Below are 18,555 nucleotides of genomic sequence, written 5' to 3' on the forward strand. Positions count from 1 at the left end.
TTTGCATATTGTAAAATAGGATTAACTTCTTTTAAGTTTATGTAGTTTCTTTTTATTACTACGTTTACTTCTATCTCATGATAAAAAAAAAAAGTGCTAGTAAATATAATTTCTCTTTTACTTACTCCATTTGTATTTACTTCAATTTAATACAAAAGTTTACAGTAATTAATAAACCCATATGCTTAATACATTCCTTAATACAAACAAGAAATTACAATGAATGGGAAGAGGAGAAATACCGAAAATAAGTAGAAGGTTGAGAATTTCACTCAACCACACAATTAAACTTGATAGACTCAATGACTCAGCTGCAATTCTACTTAAGGGAAACTTTTAAACTTAGAGATCAATTTCATTTGTCTCACATTTGATTTTTAGATCATAATTTGTGGATATTTATAGTTTGCACCAAAGAATTTAGTAGCCTGAATTTAATCTCAATCCCCTTGAATCTCTAGAAAATGACGAGGTCAATTTAACCATTTGAATTAAAAATAAATAAAATTTTCTAACAACTAATGTAATGATGCTTGCAAATTCATCCTCTACTTCAACTATGTAAATATTCACTTCTTAAGCTCCAAATGGTTCTTCAATCGAATAAGCTTGTAACACATGAAATGAGAGTTGAACCAAGCCTATCAAATTTTATAGATGAAGAGTGAATGCTTATTGAATCTTCTTGGCTGGTCTAGTTGGAACATTTGGAACACCGTGATTCTTATCATCTTCCCCCTCTTCAAAAGAATTCATTCTCGAATAAGAAAAATCATCACCTACATTAAAAGGACTCAAGTCAACATCATTGAAAGTAGAATGTGCTGAAAATTCTCCAGGAAAATCATTTAATATGCATTGTTATTAATTATTTCAAGGACTTTGATAAGGGTCATCCCCTCTTGGATATAACTTTGTCTTCCTTTGAGATGGGAATCGCTCCTTGCGAAAATGTATCCAAACCCAGTTCACGGGTCAAAAAATAATTTCCTTCCGTCCTTTGTTAATTCTTGAAGTAATTTTGAAATTTTGTTTCTCAATTGTCTTCTTCACCTCTTTATGCAATGTTTTGATCAAACTTTACTTGTGGTTGCTTTACTCACAAAAATATTTAGTTCTTAAAGTAACTTTTTGTTTCTCAGTTGTCTCCTTTGACTTGTTTATGCAATGTTTTGATCAGATTTGCTTTACTTGTGGTTGTTTTACTCATAAAAATATTAGAATGAATATGAAGCAAATCAAGAGGCGAAGGTGGATTAAATCCATAAACATCTTCAAAAGGAGAACAATGAGTGGTACTATGAATTGCTCTAGAGCAGAATGGAACTATGAATTGCTCTATTATATGCATCTCTACAACTGACAAACATTCGTCCCAAGACTTAATATTTTTAAAAATAATAGGCAGATTAAATACATAAACATCTTCAGGAGGAGAACAATGAGTGATACTATGAATTGCTCTAAAGGAGAACGGTACTATTAATTCCTCTATTATATACCATCTCTACAAACGGCAAACATTAGTCATCTTCAAGAGGAGAACAATGAGTGATACTATGAATTACTCTAAAGGAGAACGGTACTATCAATTCCTCTATTATATGTCATTTCTACAAACAGCAAACATTAGTCCCACGACAAACATTAGTCCCAAGACTTAATATATTCTTAGAAATAATAGGCAATAATCCAATTTATCCCTCCCACACTATATTTTTCAAAAGTGACTTGAAAATTTAACATCCCACGTTTAAAGACGTATACAATCCATTTAAAATATCTATCCCATTAAGGCACCAACATATTATAGAGTATTTAGGAATACAGAGCAAGTTATTCGGGGTATCGATCCCCATACCAATCGCATGCAAAGAGAGCACTCTACCATCTTAGCTACACTCGCACAATTCTTGCATAACAAAACCCAAAACTGCCCATCATCAATCATAATGAAAATGAAAAAATATTTGTGCTCATTAGGTCAAAAATAAGGAAAAATTAAATAGGAACAAAATTTTAATAAGTTTCTTTAGGAGATGCACTCTACCATCTTGGCTACATCCCCACAATTCTTACATAACAAAACCCAAACCTACCCGTCATCAATAATAGTGAAAATGAAATAATATTTATGCTCATTATATCACATTATGTCAAAAATAAGTCATCAATAATAGTGAAAATGAAATAATATTTCTTCTCATAATATCAAAGATAAGGAAAAAAATTAGAAATAAAATATTAATAACGAATAGTTTCTTTAGGAGATGCAAGGTATCAATACCCGCACTTCTCACATGCTAAGCGAGCGCTCTACCATATGAGCTATATCCCAATGATTTTTACATCACAAGGCCTAAAGGTCTCGTCATCAATAATAGTGAAAACTCCTTTGGAGATGTGGAGTATCGATTCCCGTACCTCTTGCATGCAAAGAAAGCATTCAACAATATGAACTACATCCCCACAATTCTTAATCACAAAACCCTAAATTTCACGTCATCAATAAAAGTGAAAATAAAAAACTAAAACTATCTCACCAATAATATAGAAAATGAAAATGAAAAACTAAAACTATCTCACCAATAATATTGAAAATGAAAAACTATCTCGGCTCTTTATGTCATAAATAAGGAAAGATTTAATAGAAATAAAATATTAATAACAAATAATGCACTCAACCATCTTATCTACGTCCCCACAATTGTTACATCATAAAATCCTAAACGTTCTGTCATCAATAATAGAGAAAATGAAAAACTCACTTTGATCATTATGTCAAAAATAAGAAAAAATTGAAAAGTAATAATATATTTTAATAATTGATAGTTTTCCTTTGGAGATGGAGGTAGCGATCCCCGTACCTCTCGCATGCAAAGCAAGCGCTCTACCATTTTGATGGTAGAATTTGGTTATTAGGCACTCTTAGTACATCTATTATAATAAATTAGCTAGCATGTTCAATAGCATTAAAACTCAATGAGTTTAAATACTAACTTTTTTTAGTTTAAATTTCTTTTTCCTCATGTACTGGTTTCGAACCACCACTAGTGTCTTCTCTACTATTCTCCGACCTTAGAACGAGATTGTAGAATCAAATGAGTGACTAAATTTGAAAGGAATTTAGTATATGTAAAGAGAGAGTTTTGAGAGAATTTCTCAAATATTTTCAAGAATACTTTTCATGTACCACTCTATTTATTGATGTTTGCATGTTCATGCAAAATTGAGATTAATAAGATTTTGACACTCAAAATTTCACTCAAATTTGTGGGATTATGTGGCAAACATGCAAGTTTTGTTAAATCAAATTTTGACACTCAAAATTTCACTCAAATTTGTGGGATTATGGGCAAACACGCAAGTTTGTTAAACCATATATTGACACTCAATATTCCACTAACTCAAACATAGAATTTTCCATGACGTGACGTCAACATTTTGACTTTCTCTATTTTAATTCAAAAATTAATTTAAATAATTAATTTCAAATCAAAATAATATTAAATGATTAATTAAATAATTTAATTAATATTTAACATTAAATCAAATGTCAATCCCAATCAATTCTCGCACATATTGATTATAAATCCCTATTCATAATTAAAATATTTAAATCTTATTTACATATCTCCAATTCTCTTATTTTGTTTAATTCGTAATTAAATCAAAATGCGGTTAAATATATCGTATATATTTAGTGCTTATTCCCTAAATTGAGTTCGAACAGTTCAAACTCACTCGTCATACTGTTCTAAGGTTTAGTCCGATATGAGCTAGCAGGGGGATCTAATGGACCTGTACATCATGGACTCCAACGATCCGAGATTAACCGACTAAACTCATTAACCTTTTAACCAACATTCGTTAACTACTAGGACACTCCACTATAGCCTAGTAGTTGAACTCCCCTTACTATAGATATATTTTTGTCCATTTGATATAACCATGATTAGTAAGCCGATTCTTCACAAATACAATGCGAGAGGTACGGGTAAAAGAAGACTAATGGAGATGGCGGACAATCAATCACCGTACCTCTCGCATTCAAAGAAAGAACTCTACCATCTTAGCTACATCCCCACAATTCTTACATCACAAAACTCATACGTCCCATCATCAAATAAGAAAAAATTGAAAAGAAATAATATATTAAAAATGAAAGACTCAAATATATTTTTCTTTGAGTGGTTGGAGGGCTATAAAATTAAAAGTTGAATTGTTATAATATACAAGGGTTATCAAATAAACCAACAACCCAACAACCCAACAAAGGAAACAAACTAATTAATTTGGGTTGGATTGATTCGGTTCAGTTCTTCAGTTTGTTTGATTTAATTCTTCTATTTTGCCTCAGTATGATAAGAAAATAAAGTTGTATTGAATGCACTTTCGTTTCATTTATGACAAACTCACATGAAACATAATTGCATTAATAATATTAAGAGTTGGAGTCTATAAGCATTTCATGAACTTAATTGCAACTCATGCTTCATTAAAGATGAGATAAACTTTAGTTAACTAAGGGAACTTTAAATTACTTCATGTGGAGCCTCAATTACTCTATGCTAGTTACAATCTTTAGGATTGATTAATCGGACACGAATTCATGGATTTAGGGAAATTTATGTGTAATTATCAATTACAACTTATGTTTTCAAATTTTTAGGTCATAATTTAGGTAGTTGTTGCTATGAGTCATAAACTTGTTTCTTTGCATAATATGAATTTAGTTGAACTGTTATTACCGATAGGATGGAGAAAATAATTGTCTTTGAAATGACTAATAAACCTAGGTTCATCGTTGATGTCTTTTAACTGTGATTTTGCAAAACGCTTAACTAATATGAACTACCATGTCACAATAACTTTAAGGTAAATCAAGAATATACCCTACACATCATTCAATATCGACAACAAAAATGGAGTTAAACTGAACGCACTTTAGTTTCATGTTTGGCGTGTTCAAGATAAAGCATAATTGTATTAATGATATTGATATTGGAATCTATAAGAATTTAATGATCATAAGAGAAATTCTTGTTTCATTAGAGGAGACCAACTTTATTTAAGGTACTAGGAGTTCAAACTAGAGCTTGCTTCTCATTTTATTCATGTTCTCCCTTCCTCCCATTTTCTCCTCTTCCTCTGTAGCATTCTTTTTTATTTCTCTTCCCATTTCTCAATCTCCAACTCATCTTTTCTTTATCCCTAACCAATGCCGATTTGAATAAAGAAGGAGAAAAAGAAAGAGAGTGAAGGAAGTCGGTTTGGATTTAGCTTTGGAACTAGACATCGATGAGTATGATCTAACGAACATCAATACAAGAAATTTAGCGACTTCCCTTTAGGCCAACCAGGTAAGTGGTGTTACTATTGACTTGGTTGGATGAATTGTATGAGGTATTAACAATGCGTGCTCCGTAGCCCCTCCACGTGTCGTACTTTTGTGAGTGTTTGATATGTATTATGTTATGTTATGTTGTAAAGCGAGTTCAAATGAGAATTAATTTCTCATTTTTTTTCATTTTGACCCATCTTTCCTTAGTAGAGAACAATAAGATCCCTAATTAAAGTTCAATAAAGAGGAAAAAAAAAGAAATAAAAAAAAAGTGAATAAGAAAAAAATAAAGAAGGGAAGTTGTTTGGAAAGAGAGTTGGAGAGAAATTTTGTAGACTTTTGTGAAGAAATTTTGTAGTCTTTTTAAGAAACTGCCAATTCTTTTTAGGACTCATTATAAAGTAAGAGAAAAATATTTTTCTAAAAATAGATTAAACTCTAAATCTTATTTTAATTTTACGAACATTTTCTTATTTTATATTAATTTACTTTTATTTTTATTTGATTTCACTTTTAATTTTAGTTTCTATTTGAGTTTTGAACCCTCCAAATTTAGGTTGCGACATATTGATATTAGAGCAGTCGGATTTTAGATTATATATATTTTTTCTTAAAATAAAAAGTCGTATATCTCTATGACTTAGTTCGATGAAACGTCTCATCACGATCAAGTAAGCAGTCTAACCCTATTTCGAAGTATATGATATGCTGTAAAACTTGTATGAATTTATTGTATGTTTTGAGTTTCGTGGTAGTTATAAAATGTCCTTGGACATTAAAGAGTGAATGTTAATCATATAAGACAATACTCGATCAAAGTTATAGTGTCTAGATATGGTGAAGAGGAAAAGAGTGGTAGTGAGATATATGAATAGTCTGAGAAAAACTGAGAGTTGTCGCTGCAGAGTGCGAGACATCTCACCAATGGAATTTTGGTTCTAGAAATGATGAAACTGGAGATGGTCCCCAAACGTCTGTATGGACCATTTTCAATCGCACTTTCTTTGGTTCTCTGGCAGCTTTTGTGAAGCTAACTCGTTTATATTTTTCCATAACGCAGCTCTCAAAAACACCCATATCAATAGATTTTAGGCCTTCTAAAACTCCATTCGCAGTCATCATCTTCATTTCTTTGACGCTCATATGTGCAAGTCTATTGACACTGTTGTATAGGGAACTAGATTTTGTGTCATGCTACCACCATGACACCCTTCACAATCTTTTCCAAACTCTTTTCGAACTCGGCTGCATAACCTTTGCTATCCAACTGACCAATAAAGATCAGATTCTTCTTTAGATCAGGAATATTTCTGACATCCTATAACGTCCACCCATTTCCTGCTAGAGTTTGTATGCAAACATCTCCCTTTCCTTCAATCTCCAAGGTTTTGTTGTCGGCAAGATACAGCTTTCCAAAATTTCCTTATTTGAAATTTTGAAACAATTCCTTACTTGAAGACAAATGAAACGATGCAACTTAATCTAAAATCTAGAATTCAATTGGGCTATTCATGCTAAGAATTAGAGCATCCTCAGTATCTTCGGCTGAATATAGAATCATTGTCATCTTCAAATTTGTGATTTTTCTTTTCTTCAATTTTCTACAATCTGTCTGAAAGTGTCATTTTTCTCCATAATTTCAACACTTTACGTTTGGTTTGTTTGGAGATTTTTCTCGATTCCTTTATTTTGATCGCCAATGTTTGTTTGGGCTCTTTGATTTACTTCTTTCCCTTCGATCAACACTGAGAGTATTGCGAGATGAATGTCCAATTTTCTATTTGGGAATACTTTCACTGACATCTTGAATTTCATCAAACTCCAGTTTATCAGATCCTCGTGAACTGTTGATTGCAGCAATAACAGTATACCACAACTCGGGTAAAAATGACATCAAAATCAATACTTTAATTTCATTTTTGAACATAATTTTCACCGAGCTTAATTGACTGACAATCACGTTGAACTAATTTATATGATATGTAACAAATGACATTTGTAGATTGAACAACATTTGCATCAAATACACCTTGTTCATAGCCGACGAATTTTCGTACATATTTGACACCTTCAATAGGCCCGATGTTGTCTTCTTATTGATGATGTTGAACATCATGTTTCTGGACACCATCAACCAGATCAACCCTAAGGCGTGACGATCCTTGAGCTTCCACTCCTCCGTGGTCATGGTATTCGACTTTCTAAAGATCTTTCTAGTACATATAATATTCAATCTGCATCTTCTAGAAACTGATATCGAATTGATCAAACTTTTCAATTCTTATCTTTGACCTTTCCATTTTCTCAGATCATGGTGAATCTCGCCTTGCTCTGATACTAGTTATTGGGATCACACAACAACGCACACACTCGATCTAAATGAACACAAAGAACATGATAGAGAAAATGTAAGGAGATATATTGACTTAAAGTTTTGTATTAATGACTTCAAGATATGAAGAATGAGAAATGTACATTTTGAAAGCACTGACTAATGGGTATATAAATGATTTCAGTTTATTATATATATATATATATATATATATATAACTTTAACATGTATAACTACCTGCTATATATAAATATTTAGTATATATATCTCTATCAAATTTTTACTATAAATAGTCAGCCTCCATATCCAACGTTATAACCCAAATAGTTAGTTTTTATACGAGAGTTCAAAGAAAAAAATAAGCAAATGGAGGCTCGAAACATTGGAACCCATCAGTTTACTCTCTGTAAATTTTTTGAGTTTCAAAATTAAAACTTTGAGTCCAAAATTCTTCGTTTAGAGATTGATTCGTTTAATGGGTCTTATACAATTAGCTGTAGGGTAAGTTACGTTTAATGGGTCTTATACAATTAGTTGTAAGGTAAGTTACTTTTGATGGGTCATATACAATGAGCTGTAGAGTAAGTTAAGGAACACAGTTGAAGAAGATTATCATCAGCTCATCTTCTACGGCTACTAAGAAGCTTCTTACACTGCTTGGGGATGATTATGCCGTCAAGGATCTTGGCATTTTGAGTTATTTTCTTGGGATTGAGGTCCGTCGTACTTCCTTCAAGATTTATTTACTAGAATCAATATGCTCACCTCCAACCATGTGCGCACACCTATGCTTCCTAGTGAGAAGTTGTTATTGGATGGTGATGAAAAGCTCTCGCTTGAGGATACTACTCGGTATCGGAGTGTCGTTGGTGCTCAACAATATTTGTCTCTAACATGTCCTAATATATCCTTATGTGTCAACAGAGTGTGTCAGTTCGTGTCCTCCCCGACTTCTGTACATTGGGAGGCGGTCAAACTAATTCTCCATTATCTAGAACCAACATGCTCACTTCCAAAGGTGTGCACGCACCTATGCTTCCTAGTGAGAAGTTGTTATTGGATGGTAGTGAAAAGCTCTCACCTGAGGATATTACTCTGTATTAGAGTGTCATTAGTGCTCTCCGGGTCTTTGACACGTCCTGATATATCCTTCTGTATCAACAGAGTGTGTCAGTTCATGTCCTCCCTGACTTCTGTACATTGGGAGGCGATCAAACTAATTCTTCGTTATCTACATGACACTATTGATAGGGGCTTGTCTTACAAAGTCCAACACTGATTTGTTGAGTGCCTTCTCGGATGCTAATTGGGTCGGGAATCCTGATAACCATCGAACAACTGGAGGTTATGCGATCTTCTTTGGTGGCAATCTTATCTCTTAGAGTTCAAGGAAATAATCGACAATTTCTCATTCTAGTGCTCTGACACATCTAGACCATACCTTTTTTTTGGTCAGGGGGCACAGAAGGGATGGTAAGTCTCGTACAGTCTCATATTGGTTGGGTATGCTCCTTCCATAGGCCACTTTCCACAAGGTCTTCAAGGTAGATATGCTCTTCTTCTTCTCAGAAAGACCATACCTTTTTTTTTTGGTCAGGGGATACAGAAGGGAGAGTGGGTCGGGTTTCAAGCCTGGTTGCATGTGATTGAGTCGGGAGAGGGGGGCGAAGAGATCCGCTTCACTGCAAAATTGCATTTTAAGTGTGTCAGTTCATGTCCTCCCCGACTTCTGTACATTGAGAGGCGGTCAAACTAATTCTCCGTTATCTACATGACACTATTGATATCTTTGGTGGCAATCTTATCTCCTTAAGTTCAAGGAAATAATCAACAGTTTCTCGTTCTAATACGGAGGGCGAATACAAGGCAGTTGCTTATGCCACTACCGAATTAATCTAGATCCAAGTCCTCTTGCGTGAGCTCGGGATCTCGTATACAAGGTGGTTGCTTATGTCAGTTCGCGAATACAAGGCGGTTGCTTATGCCACTACCTTCAATAGGCCCGATGTCGTCTTCTCTTTGATGATGTTGAACGTCATGTTTCTGGACAGCGTCAACCAGATCAACCCTAAGGCGTGACGATCCTTGAGCTTCCACTCCTTCTTAGTCATGGTATCCGGCTTCACCCCCAAAAGAGATCAACCCTAACTTCTTTTTATTACTACGTTTCTTCTATCTCGTGTTAAAAAACAAAAAAAAAATGTGCTAGCATAATTCCTCTTTTATGGTTATATATACTTTCTCAATTTGTATTTACTTTATTTTATACAAAAGTTGACAGTAATTAATAAACCCATGTGCTTAATACATTCTCTACCGAAACAAACTTGTTTGTATTAGGATAAATTACAATGAATAGGAAGAGAAGAAATCGTGAAAATAAGTAGAAGGTTGAGAATTTCATTCAACCACACAATTCAACGTGATAGACTGAATAGCTCAGATGCAATTTTACCCAACAATTGGTTGAAACTTAGAAATGAAGAGATGATGCTCAGATTTTTAAGGGGAACTTCTCAACCTGAGAGATAAATTTCATTCCTCTCAAATATGATATTTACATAATAATTTGTGGATATTTATAGTCTCCCCACAAAAGAAGTTAGTTGCCTGGATTTAATCTCAATCCTCTCGAATCACTACAAAAGACGAGGTCAATTTGACAATTTGACCTTTATATACTTTATAAATTAAAAATAAATAAAGTTTTCTAACAACTCGTGTAATGATTTTTGCAACTTCATCCTCTACTTCAACTATGTAAATATCCACATCTGAAGCAACAAATGGTTTTTCCCCAATCGAATAAGCTTGTAACACATGAAATGAGAGTTGAACCAAGCCTATCCAATTTTATAGATGAAGAATGAATTCTTGTTGAATCTTCTTGACTGGTTCAGTTTGAACATTTGGATCACTGTGATCCTTATCATCTTCCCCCTCTTCAAAATGATTCGTCTTCGAATCAAAAAAATAATCACCTACATCAAAAGGACTCAAGTCAGCAACATTGAAAGTAGAATGTGCTAAAAGTTCTCCTGAAGATCATTTTATATGCATTGTTATTAATTATTTCAAGAACTTGATAAGGGTCATCCCCTCTTGGATGTAAGTTTGTCTTCCTTTGAGATGAGAAGAATCGCTCCTTGCGAAAATGTATCCAAACCCAGTTATCAGATTGAAAAATGATTTCCTTCCGTCCTTTGTTAATTCTTTAAGCAACTTTGAAATTTTGTTTCTCAATTGTCTCCTTCACCTCCTTATGCAATGTTTTGATCAGACCTTACTTGTGGTCACTTTACTCACAAAAATATTTAATTCTTAAAGTAACTTTTTGTTTCTCAATTTTCTCCTTTCACCTGTCTATGCAATGTTTTAATCAGATCTGCCTTATTTGTGGTTTCTTCACTCACAAAAATATTAGAATGCATAGGAAGAAAATCAAGAGGCGTAAGTGGATTAAATCCATAAAATTCTTCAAAAGTAGAACAATGAGTGGTACTATGAATTGCTCTAAAGAAGAAGGTACTATGAGTTTCTCTATTATATTATGACATCTCTACAAATGGCAAACATTCGTCCCAAGACTTAATATTCTTAGAAAATATGCAGATTAAATCCATAAACATATTTAGAAGGAGAACAATGAGGGGTACTATGAATTGCTCTATAGGAGAACAGTACTATGAATTGCTCCAAAGGAGAACGATACTATGAATTGCTCTAAAGGAGAACCGTACTATGAATTGCTCTATTATATGTTATCTCTACAAATGACAAACAATAGTCCTAAGACTTAATATATTCTTAGAAATAATAGGCAATAATCCAATTTATCCTACACCATACTTTTCAAAAGTGACTTAAAAATTTAACATACCTATCTGTTTTGTGTAGCAAACCACATTTAAAGGTGTATACAATCCATATAAATTAACTTAAAAATTTAACATACCTATCTTTTTTGTGTGTAGCAAACCACATTTAAAGGCGTATACAATCCATATAAATTATCTATCCCATTAAGACAACACCATACTATAGAGCATTTAGGAATACAGAACGGGGTATTCAGGGTATCGATCCCCATACAAATCGCATGCAAAGAGAGCACTTTACCATCTTAGCTACATTCCCACAATTCCTGCATAACAAAACCCAAAACTGTGTGTCATCAATCATAGTGAAAATGAAAAAATATTTCAGCTCATTATCTCAAAAATAAGGAAAAATTGAATATAAATAAAATATTAATAACCAATAGTTTCTTTAGGAGATGCACCCTATCATCTTAGCTACATCCCCACAATTCTTACCTAACAAAACCTAAATCTGTATGTCATTAATTATAGTGGAAATGAAAAAGTATTTATGCTTATTATGTCAAAAATAAGGAAAAATTGAATAGAAATAAAATATTAATGAGTTTCTTCTAGAAATGCATTCTACCATCTTAGCTACATCCCCACAGTTCTTACATAACAAAACCCAAAATCCTTGTACCTCTCGCATGTAAAGAGTGCACTCGACCATCTTACCTACATCCCCACAATTCTTACATCACAAAACCCTAATCGTCTCGTCATCAATAATAGTGAAATGAAAAACTCCCTTTGATCATTATGTTATAAATAAGAAAAATTGAAAAATAATAATATATTTTAATAATTGATAGTTTTCCTTTAGAGATGGAGGGTAGCGATCACCGTTTCTCTCACATGCAAAGCAAGTGTTCTACCATTTTGATGGTGTTAATATAACACATGGGGGAGCAATTTGGATCTTAGGCACTCTTAGTACATCAATTATAATAAATTAGCTAGCATGTTCAAAAGCATTAAAACTCAATGAGTTTGAATACTAACCTTTTGTAGTTTAAATTCCTTTTTCTTCACGAACCGGTTTCGAATCACCACTAGTGTCTTCCCTATTATTCTCCAACCTTAGAATGTGATTGTAGACTCGAGCGAGTGACTAAATTTGAAAGAAATTTAGTATATGTAAAGACAGAGTTTTGAGAGAATTTCTCAAAGTTTTTCAAGAATACTTTCCATCTACCTTGATCACTCTATTTATTGATGTTTGCATGTTCATGCAAATTTGAGATTACAAAATTTTGACACCCAAAATTTCACTCAAATTTGTGGGATTATGTGGCAAACATGCAAGTTTGGTTAAATCAAATTTTGACACTCAAAGTTCCACTCAAGTTTGTAGAATTATTGGCAAACATGCAAGATTGCTAAACCATATATTGACACTCAATATTCCATTAACTCAAACATGGATTTTTCCATGACCAAAAGTCAACATTTTGACTTTCTCTATTTTAATTCAACAATTAATTTAAATAATTAGTTTCAAATCAAAATAATATTAAATGATTAATTAATATTTAACATTAAATCAAATACCAATCCCAATCAATTCCGGCACATATTGATTAAGAATCCCTATTGATAATTAAAATATTTAAATCTTATTTACATATCTCCCATTCTCTTATTTTTTTTAATTCGTAATTAAATAATAATTGGGTTAAATATATCGAATATATTTAGCGCATATTCCCTAATTTGAGTTCGAACACCTCAAACTCACTCGTCACACTGTTTAAGGTTTAGTTCGATATGAGCTAGCACGGGGACCTAATGGACCTATAGATCATGGACTTCAACGATCTGAGATCAACCGGCTAAACTCATTAACCTTTTAACCAACATTCGTTAACTATTAAGACACTCCACCATAGCCTAGTAGTTGCACTCCCCTCACTGTAGATATATTTCTTTCCATTTGATATAACTATAATTAGTAAGTCGATCCTTCACAGGTTGTTCGTAACTAGAGTTGGGTCAATTTACCATTTTTACCCCTAAAGTTACTTCTTGTTCCTTAAGTCCCACGGATCCTCTAATGAACAATTGGTTTGTGGTCCAACACCAAATTGAATACCTCTCGGGCCAATGAGAGGGTGGGGCCCCTTGTTCAAGACCTGAAGTCAGTACTTAAGGGAACAACCTCACTACTATCCTTAAAAGTGGGTATGAGTGAATTCTATCTTGCACCCTATGTCCCCAACTATTCACCTAGTCTTATCATTGAAATGGGAGGCTTATTGAGTCGGCGAACTCGGGCCACTCTCGCCCATGCAAATCTAAGAATAATTTTGAATAAACAGGAGTTCATAGTTAGCTCAGAATTAAGATCGAGTTACCTAGGTCATCGAGTGAAAAAATCAGTCTCATTAGTAAACGACATTATAAAGTGAGTGATTTTCTTCATGGTCCTATCTATGCAATACTAATTGCATAGGACGTCCCCCCCCCCACACACACTCACACTCACACTCACACTCACACTCACACTCACACTCACACTCACACTCACACTCACACTCACACTCACACTCACATATCTCCACATGTACAATTTAGTGATCGCATTGTTTATGTCATATACAAAAGTGGGCCGCATCCATAGTGTCCCCAAGATAAAGTACTCAGCCTTATCTCGATACTATAGATCATTTTGACTATATACTTGAACTTGATCCACTCTTATGTCTCTACATATAGTTCAAGTAATCATACTATAGCCAGAGTATTCTTAGTTAATGGATTTAAATTAATGATCGTAAAATTCACTTTATTCAATAACAATCTTTACTGAATAAACATCAATAATAACTTTATTGAAAATATAATATGTTTTTGTTTACCAACTCCGAGGAATACTTGCTCAACATGTTTTTTTGTGGACATTCTAAGATGTGAAGTTAGGACCTCTCACACCCTAAGAAAGAATAATACCACTCAACCAAATTTCCCTTCTTGAACATTTATCATTTTTAGCTCCCACTCAATATGATTTTTCTCTTAACATTCAAACCTATACTTGTTTGGAGTTGAGGGGCTAAAAGGAAGTTCAACAAGGTGATGTAGGTCTTTTTGAATAAGAAGAAGTTCAAGGATTTAACGAAAAGAAAATCATCAACCTTTTTAACTTTTCAATCAATACACGACATTCTTAATTAATAAATTGTTTTACCTAACAAAAACACACCGTGAAACAAAACACGAAATTCTTAATTAATAAATTGTTTTACCTAAAAAAACACAAAGTGAAACAAATTAAGTGCATTGGATTGATACATTATTTAGGCATTTTATATAAAGGGAAAACTCAAGAGTTGATCTAAAACCTCTCACACCAAAAGCAAGAATCATATCGTTGTTGTGAACTTCATATTCAATTATGCATTGAACATATCATCATTATTTCATCTACTTTATTTGATGTTCATATAAATTTGTTAATACTACACGTGCAGAAGCAATTTGAATCTTAGGCACTCTAAGTACATCAATTATAGTAAATTAGCTAGCATGTTCAAAAGCATTAAAACTCAATGAGTTTGAATACTAACCTTTTGTAGTTCAAATTTCTTTTTTCCTCACGAACCGGTTTCGAACCACCACTAGTGTCTTCCCTACTATTCTTTGGCCTTAGAACGGGATTGTGGAATCCTGTGAGTGACTAAACTTGATAGGAATTTAGTATATGTAAAGAGAGAGTTTTGAGAGATTTTCTCAAAGTTTTTCAAGCAAACTCTAAATGTAACTTAATCCCTCTATTTATAGAGTCATATTTGCATGTTCATGCAAATTTGAGATTACAAAATTTTGATACTCAAACTTCCACTCAAATTTGTGGGATTATGTGGCAAGCATGCAAGTTTGAGTTAACCAAATTTTGACACTCGAAATACCACTCAGATTTGTGGAGTTTATTTTGCAAACATGCATGTTTGGTTAAACCAAATTTTGACACTCAAAATTTCACTCAAATTTGTGAAATTATGTGGCAAACATGCAAGTTTGGTTAAACCATATATTGACACACAATATTCCACTAACTCAAACATGAAAAAAAACATTTTGACTTTCTTTATTTTAATTCAACAATTAATTTAAATAATTAATTTCAAATCAAAATAATATTAAATAATTAATTAAACAATTTAATTAAAATTTAACATTAAATAAAATGCCAATCCCAATCTCAATGAATTCCGGCACATATTGATTATGAATCCCTATTTATAATTAAAATATTTAAATCTGATTTAATATCTCCAATTATCTCTTTTTGATTAATTCATAATTAAAATAAAATGTGGTTAAATATATCCTATATATTTAACGTATATTCCTTAATTTGAATTCGAACACTTCGAACTCACTCGTCACACTGTTCTAAGGTTTAGTTTGATATGAGCTAGTTGGGGAACCTATGGACGTACAGATCATGAGCTCCAACGATCCGAGATTATCCGGCTAAACTCATTAACCTTGTTAACCAACATTCGTTAACTACTAGGACACTCCACTATAGCCTAGTAGTTGCACTCCCCTCATTATAAATATATTTTTGTCCATTTGATATGACCATGATTAGTAAGTCGATCCTTCACAGGTTGTTCGTAACTAGAGCTAGGTCAATTTATCGTTTTACCCCTAAAGTTACTTCTTGTTCCTTGAGTTCCACTGATCATCTAATGAACAATTGGTTTGTGGTCCAACCACCAAGCCAAATCTCTCTCGGGCCAATAAGAGGGTGGGGCCCTTGTTCAAGATTTGGAGTCAATACTTGAGGGAACAACCTCTCTACTATCCCTAAAAGCGGGTAGGAGTGAATTCCATCTTACACTCTATGTCCCCAGCTATTCACCCAGTCTCACCCCTGAAATGGGAGGCTTATTGAGTCGGCGAACTCTGACCACTCTCACTCATGCAAATCTAAGGATAATTACGAACAAACAGGAGTTCATAGTTAGCTGAGGAATAAGATTGAGTTACCTTGGTCATCGAATGAAAAAATCAGTCTCAACAATAAACGACATTATAAAGTGAGAGTGGTTTTCTTCGATCTTATGCAATACTCAGCATAGGACGCCCCCACTCACATGTCTCCACATGTACAATTTAGTAATTACATTGTTTATATCATATACAAAAGTGGGCCGCATCCATAGTGTCCTCAGAATAAGGTACTCAACCTTATCCCTGTATTATAAATCATTTTGACTATATACTTGAACTTGATCCACTCTGATGTCTCTACATATAGTTCAATTAATCAGAGTGTTCTTAGTAGGTCAACTTATCCCTGTACTATAAATCATTTTGACTATATACTTGAACTTGATCCACTCTGATATCTCTACATATAGTTTAAGTAGTCAGAGCGTTCTTAGTAGAGTGTTCATCCACTCTGATGTCTCTACATATAGTTCAAGTAATCAGAGTATGCTTAGTAGAGTGTTCTTAGTAGGTTCAAGTAATTAGAGTGTTCTTAGTAGAGAGTGTTCTTAGTAGATTCATGTAATCAGAGTGTTCTTAGTAGGTTCAAGTAATCAGAGTGTTCTTAGTAGAGTGTTCTTAGTTTATTAGATTTAGATTAATGATAGAATGTTCTTAGTAGGTTCAAGTAATCAGAGTGTTCTTAGTTTATTGAATTTAGATTAATGATAGAGTGTTCTTAGTAGGTTCAAGTAATCAGAGTGTTCTTAGTTTATTGAATTTAAATTAAAGATCATTAATAAAAGAAGACTAATGGAGATGCGGGTAATCAAACCCCGTACCTCTCACTCGCAAAGAGAGCACTCTACCATCTTACCTACATCCCCGCAATTCTTACATCACAAAACTCATACGTCCCGTCATCAATAATAGTGAAAATGAAAAACTAAATAGTGTAAATGAAAGACTCTCTCTCCTTATTATGTTATAAATAAGAAAAAATTGAAAAGAAATAATATATTTAACAATTGATAGTATTCTTTGGAGATGCATGGTAACGATCCCCGCACCTCTCGCATGCAAAACGATTGCTCTACCATCTAAGCTACATCCCCACAGTTGTCCCTACTTATTATGTTGTAAATAAGAAAAAATTGAAAAGAAATAATATATTGTGATTTTGCTTTTCTTTAATTTTGTACCATCTGTTCGAAAGTATAATTTTTCTCCACAATTTCAACACTTTACGTTTGGTTTGTTTGAAAATTTTTCTCGATTTCTTTATTTTGATCGCCCATGTTTGTTTGGGCTCTTTGATTTACTTATTTCCCTTCGATCAACATTGAGAGTATTGTCAGATGAATCTCCAATTTCCCATTTGGGAATACTTTCCCTGACATTTCGAATTTCATCAAACTTCAGTTTATCAGATCCTCGTGAACTGTTGATTGCAGCAACAATAGTATATCATGGCTCGGGTAAAGATGACATCAAAATTAATGCTTTAATTTTATTTTTTAACATAATTTCCACCGAGCTCAATTGACTAACAATCACGTTGAACTAATTTATATGATCTGCAACAAATCTACCTTTAGACATTTGTATATATTTGACAATACGTTGTTCATAACCGACGGATTTTTGTACATATTTGACAACACCTTCAATGGGCCCGATGTCGTCTTCTCTTTGATGATGTTGAATGTCGTGTTTCTAGACAGCGTCAACCAGATCAACCCTAAGGCGTGACGATCATTGAGTTTCCGCTCCTCCGCGGTCATGGTATCCGGCTTCACCCCCCATAAGGGGTTTCTAAAGATCTTTCTGGTACATATAATCTTCAATATGCATCTTCTAGAAAAATTGATTAGAAATAAAATATTAATAACGAATAGTTTCTTTAGGACTTGTACTCTACCATCTTAGCTACATCCCCATAATTCTTACATAACAAAACACAAAACTACACGTCATCAATAATAGTGAAAATGAAAAATATTTATGCTCATTATGTCAAAAATAAGGAAAAATTAAATAGAAATAAAATATTAATGAGTTTCTTCCGGAGATGC

Source organism: Cucurbita maxima, unplaced genomic scaffold (assembly GCF_002738345.1).
Source record: "Cucurbita maxima cultivar Rimu unplaced genomic scaffold, Cmax_1.0 Cma_Scf00007, whole genome shotgun sequence".
In the NCBI taxonomy this organism is placed as follows: domain Eukaryota; kingdom Viridiplantae; phylum Streptophyta; class Magnoliopsida; order Cucurbitales; family Cucurbitaceae; genus Cucurbita; species Cucurbita maxima.